This window comes from Myotis davidii, unplaced genomic scaffold (genome assembly GCF_000327345.1).
Source record: "Myotis davidii unplaced genomic scaffold, ASM32734v1 scaffold311, whole genome shotgun sequence".
Taxonomy (NCBI): Eukaryota; Metazoa; Chordata; class Mammalia; order Chiroptera; family Vespertilionidae; genus Myotis; species Myotis davidii.
This window is the reverse complement of record NW_006282504.1, coordinates 386-5,889: the sequence shown is the minus strand read 5'-3', so window position 1 is coordinate 5,889 and position 5,504 is coordinate 386. Positions and strand designations below refer to the sequence as shown.

Below are 5,504 nucleotides of genomic sequence, written 5' to 3'. Positions count from 1 at the left end.
ATCAGCCCCCCCCCCACATCTCCTGCGGGGGATGTGCCCGCAACCCAGGTACATGTCCTTGACTGGAATCGAACCTGGGACCCTTCAGTCCGCAGGCCAACGTTCCATCCACTAAGCCAAACGGCTTTGGCTCACTAGATTTCTTGAGGGTCTCACTACATTTATTAGCAGTCTCACCAGACTTTTTTGAGGGTCTTACTAAATTTATCAGCGGTTTCTAGAAAGTTCTTGAAAAACCTTAAAAGTGTGGTTTTGAACTCTATATCCAATCATTTGCTTTCTTCCATTTCTGTCATTTGTGACTTGTTTCTTTGTCTCCACATTTTTTATGCTTCCCTGTGTTGATAGAGTGGTTTCTGTGTTTAGGTGTCCTATAGGGCCCAGTGGCTCAGCCTTCCCAATTACCTGAGGTGGACACTCTTGGTGCACCCCTTTGTGGGCTTTGTGCAGTGGCTGGCTTTTCTTTTTTATCAGCTTTCTTTTACATAGCATATGGGTGGTTTATCCTTTGTTGTTGCTGCTGTTTGTTCACGTTAGATTTTGGTCCTCTGATGAAAATACATTCACGTCTTATCTGTCAATCCCAAAGCTCAGGCCTTGGACCAGCTGCAAGTTTGTTAGGTAATTTTTAGATTACAACAGGCCAGGCTTTCATATATAAAAGCCAGCGCACAGCTTGGGCTGGGCAGGGGTCCCAGGGGATCAACAGAGCGGCGCAAGCAGCTATGGCTGCCCACAGAGGCCCCACTTCTCAGTGTCCCAGCATTCGCTGCAAGCACCTCCGAGAGAAAGCTGCCCTCGAGTTCCAACCAATTCCAGACAGTCCAGTTTCTCCCGTATGAGTCTGGGTCCCCAGAGACTTGCCCAGAACTGGAGCTCAGAGCTTGAGACTCCCTACCAATTGAAAAAGACAACCATGTCATCAGCCGCCAGCCCTCTCCGCATGCACCTCCGTACCTCTGTACTTTACTTCCGCACCTCAGCTCCTCTGAGTCTCAGTATGCCTTTCTCTTTCCTTTTAGTTGTAGAATTTCCACTCAGCCAGCCTTCCTGTGGTTCTGGATGATGTCCATACTGTCTTTTAGTTGTATTCTTGAAGTGGTTGTGCTAAGCAGCAATCTCTGGTGTTTACCTATGCCGCCATCTTGGTTTTCTCTGGGACCTTTTTTTTATCATTATTTTGGCTGCTTCCCTGTGTTTGTTTCTATATATTAGAAAGAGCTGCTATATCTCCTGGTCTTGGTAAGATGGCCGTATACAATAGGTGTTCTGTAATGCCCTTCTGGGTTACCAGAGCTGAGCACTAAGATGAGCCCCTATCTAGGCTCACCCTCCTATTGTAGTTGAGCCTCAATTGCTATTGGCACATATGAGAGGGATTTATCCCCTGGCCCATCGTTTGTGAGGACTGGCTGCAACCATTGTGGGGGCTCTGCTGAGTCCAAGCCTGGAATGTGTAGCTCTTGGATATGGTTTCATGGTACTTCAGCATGGTCCAAAACTGCCCACCAGGACCTTCTGGGAAGTTCAGGCCAAGGTCAGCTGCCACCTGTACCCTCCCCACGCCTCCCATTCTGAGTTACAGAGTGTTCTGCAGATGGCTGCTATTTGTGCTGGGTTGGAGGTGTCTGTGAGAGGTCAAGCTGTGAACCAAGACCAGCTGCCACTAGCACCAGGCCTGGGGCCCCTTTCAGGAGGTACAGGACATGCCGAAACCAGAATGCTGCTTGTTTGAGAGATTTTAGGAAAGTCAACAATATAAGCCAGGACAGGCTGGTTGTATGGAAAAACCACTAGAACTGGCTTGTGGGGGGCCCACAATTTGGGTACATTGCAGTCTCAGGGAATTACCAGTGTAGTGAATGATTTTTAGCCAGGTTAATGGAGATTCAAATCTGGCTCCTGCCTGTGGGCTCTGTGTAGAGAGGGTTCAACAAAGGAACAATGGCTAGCACTTCTGTCCAGGAGAAAGTTGCCCCTCCAGCCAAAAAATTCGGTTCCTCCCTGTACATCCCTGTATGGCACCTTTCGAACTGCCCCGACATTGGAACTCAGAGACAGTGAATCAGAGTAAGTCCATTGGGCCTTTAAGAAGAACACCTGGGCCTCTAGCAGCCTTCTGTCTCACTCAGCCATAATCCCCACTGGTTTTCACAGCCAGAAGTTAAAGGGACTTCTACTGGCACTGGAACCCTGGGTTGGAGGGCCTGGTGTGGGCCTTGCTCCTCAGGGGGGACCTCTGCAGCCAAGGTATGCCTCCCAATTTTTATCTGCCACACGTAGATGTGGGGCAAGCCCCTTCCACTTCACCCCTTCTATCAGCCTCCATGTGACTTCTTCTGTATATCCATAGTTATAAGTTCTGTATTTTAGTTGTAACTTTGATGGTTTTGTAATTTAGTTTTAACTTTGATGTGGTTGTGGGAGGATGAAGGATTAGCCTACTAAGCCTATAAAAGGTTCTTTGTGCTGATCTAAGAGCAACACGAAACATGATAACCCATGGATCATGTCAATTTAAAATAACAGCATAGAGGAGAAAAAAACATGTTTACATTACTTCAATAATTGTTTCACTTCCGTGGTCATTATATTAGGAAACCTAAGTATGAAGCATCTTGTATTTGAAATTATTGGAGAAACCAAACAGTTCTTTTATTGGTGTGAGGTTGGTTAATAGGATCATATATGTTTCAGGTGTACCTCTGAATAACTTTAGTATTGAAAATATAGAAATGATTTGAATAGCAAATGAAAAAGTAATGATGAACTATATTAAAATACAGTCTTGTGAAACTGTCCTTAAATATAAATTGCTTCAGTTTGTTACTTTGGTGTTTTGTGGTACATTCATATTTTATTCTTAACCAGATTTAGAAACTGTGTTGGCAAGTGTATTGCTTCCTTCTTTACCCCAAGAACAAGTAAAATAGAAACTATCTGTATAAGCTGTTTCCTGTCAGATAATAACACCAACAGTGATCAGAGCTAGTAATAGTTCATCGTTTTAATCTTTCCCTTGATAGGTGGCACACTTGCTTATTTGGGATAAGTGCCAGGGTTTTAGTTTAATTTCTTTAAACAGTAGACTGATAACAAGTCTTTTTACTAGTGTAAATTTCTCCTTGGTGGCCCTTTATTTCACATTATTCCATCCTGGCAGGAAGAACTGTGCTCTTCATATAAGTTAAATTCTGCCATGCAGAATGCACCTCATGGAACTATTTTTTAATAAATACAAAAACCTTCAGTAAAATGTTTTCTTCTTGATTTCAGAATAGTGTTTTTGTGTCAGAATTTAAACTATCATGGTCTACAAACAAAAATAAGTTAAATTAACCTTACATACTTTTTTCCATTTTCAGCCTGAAATTGAAAATAGAAATCAATGTAAATTTGATCAATGTGGAAGTTCATTTTTAGACATTCAGGATTTGTATTTGGTAAATGTGTCCTCCTGCTTCTTTTACCACTTGTATCTAACCAGTTTATCTTCTTGCTGTTTGTCTTATAGAGCACCCCTGTTTCTGCCAGAAACTTTGCTCTTCTCTCTGCCTAAAATATCCCTTCCCCATAGGTAACTTTCAGACATTCAGATCTCAGCCCAAATGCCATGTCCACAAAGAGAACTACCCAGAATAAGCCTAAGAGCAACCTCTTCCCAGCAGTCCTGACTCCTGTTACCCTTCTTTATTTTATTCTAGTCATTGCACTCAATATTATCTGAAATTTCTTATTTATTTGTTCACTTGTTTTGTTATCTCTAGCCCATTAGAACATAATTTCAGTGAGAGCGAGGACATTATCTGCCCTTAGCCACTATATTCCAAACTTAGAACAGAACTTTGGTCACAAAACGGGTACCTAGTACATTGCTATCATGAATCCATGTCATGTACAGCCATTTTAGAAAGTTCTTAATATACTAGAGAGACCTTCTTAGTACACATAACTGGGTACTAAGTATTTATGATCTTTCTAATGGAGCCATTACTACAGAACTAACTATACAGTACTGTAATCTTCACAGTACACTAGAACCTACTATAACCCTCTCCCTGAGTCTAAACTGAAATGTTTTAGGGAAGACTTTGACATGACAAGCCTTATCTGGCACTAAACCCATTGAGTAGATTTCAGGACAGGCCCTTGTTCTAAATTCTATACCATGTTATAATAAGCCAATCCTGTATGATAAAAGTCTAATATGAAAATTGTCCCCTTGACCAGGAATTTGACCAGGGACGAGGCTGGCAGGCCAACTGTCCATGGCCCATCCCCCCAGCCAGCCCCACCCTGGCCAGCAGCTGGCAACTGCTAGGAACCCTACCCATGCATGAATTTCATGTACTGGGCCTCTAGTATTACAATAAGTAAGCCTAAAAAATTCCTATTTCAGTGAACTAATCCTATTTGCTATTTTTGTTTTGTTTATTTGTAACTATTTGACAATGACGATGTGACGATTATAACAACTATATTAAATGTCTTGTAATAGAAGGAAAATGAGTTTGAATTTTCTTTTAAAATGTATATTCATTTTATAAATAATGTGTTTTATTTTTAAAATTGTTATATATATGATAAATTTGGACTTATTTTTAGTACTTGATGCAGCAAAAAAAGGATACAGAAAAAAATAGGACCTGTGTAAACTGTTGGTGGGATTGTAAATTGGTGTGGCCACTATAGGACACAGTATGGAGGTACCTCCTAAAATTAGAACTACATAAAACCCAGCAATTTCACTTCTGGGTATTTAACTGAAGAAATCCAAAGCACCAATTTAAAAAGACATATGCATTCCTACATTCACTGCAGAATTATTTACAGTCGCCAAAATATGGAAGCAACCTAAGTGTCCATCGCTAGACAATTATTTAAAACAGATGTGGTACATATGTAGAATTGAATATTTAAAAATATTCAGCCTTAAAAAAATGAAATCTTGCTATATTTATCACATGGATGGACATGAAAGATATTATGCTACCAGTAAATCAGTCAGACAGAGAAAGACAAATACCGTATGATTTTACTTATATGGGGAATCAATAAAAAATAAAACAAATGAACAAACAAAACATAGCAGACTTAGATACAGAGACAAACTGCTGGTTGCCAGAGGGATGGGGGTGGGCAAAATAGTTAAAGGGAATTAAGGGATACAAACTTTCTGTCACAAAATAAATAAATTATGAGGAAGTAGCAAACAGCATAGAGAATATAGTCAGTAATACTGTAATAACTTTATATGGTGACAGAAGATAACTAGACTTATCATGGTGATCACTTTTTAATGTGTATAAAAATTGAATCATTGTGTTGTACACCTGAAACTAATATGTATAATATTGGAAGTCAATTATACTTTAAAAAGAAAAAAGAGGATCCATATCTATACTAATAATAGCCTAGGTGGCATCACACCCTCATGTTGTCACAAGATGGCTGAGAACAGGAATGTCGGCTTTTTTCAACAATCTTGTTCTGTATAGTACTGG

The 5,504-nt window shown here is 40.4% G+C and overlaps 1 long non-coding RNA gene across 1 annotated transcript in view; it reads left to right on the top strand.

Annotated features, from left to right (window-relative positions):
- The window catches only part of LOC107182019, a 28,765-nt gene extending 24,867 nt beyond the window's left edge, over positions 1 to 3,898 (top strand). The window contains exon 5 of the long non-coding RNA XR_001512740.1: positions 3,842 to 3,898. This is a non-coding gene — a long non-coding RNA (uncharacterized LOC107182019). The remainder of the gene's footprint in view (positions 1 to 3,841) is intronic.
- The last annotated feature ends 1,606 nt before the right edge of the window (positions 3,899 to 5,504 follow it).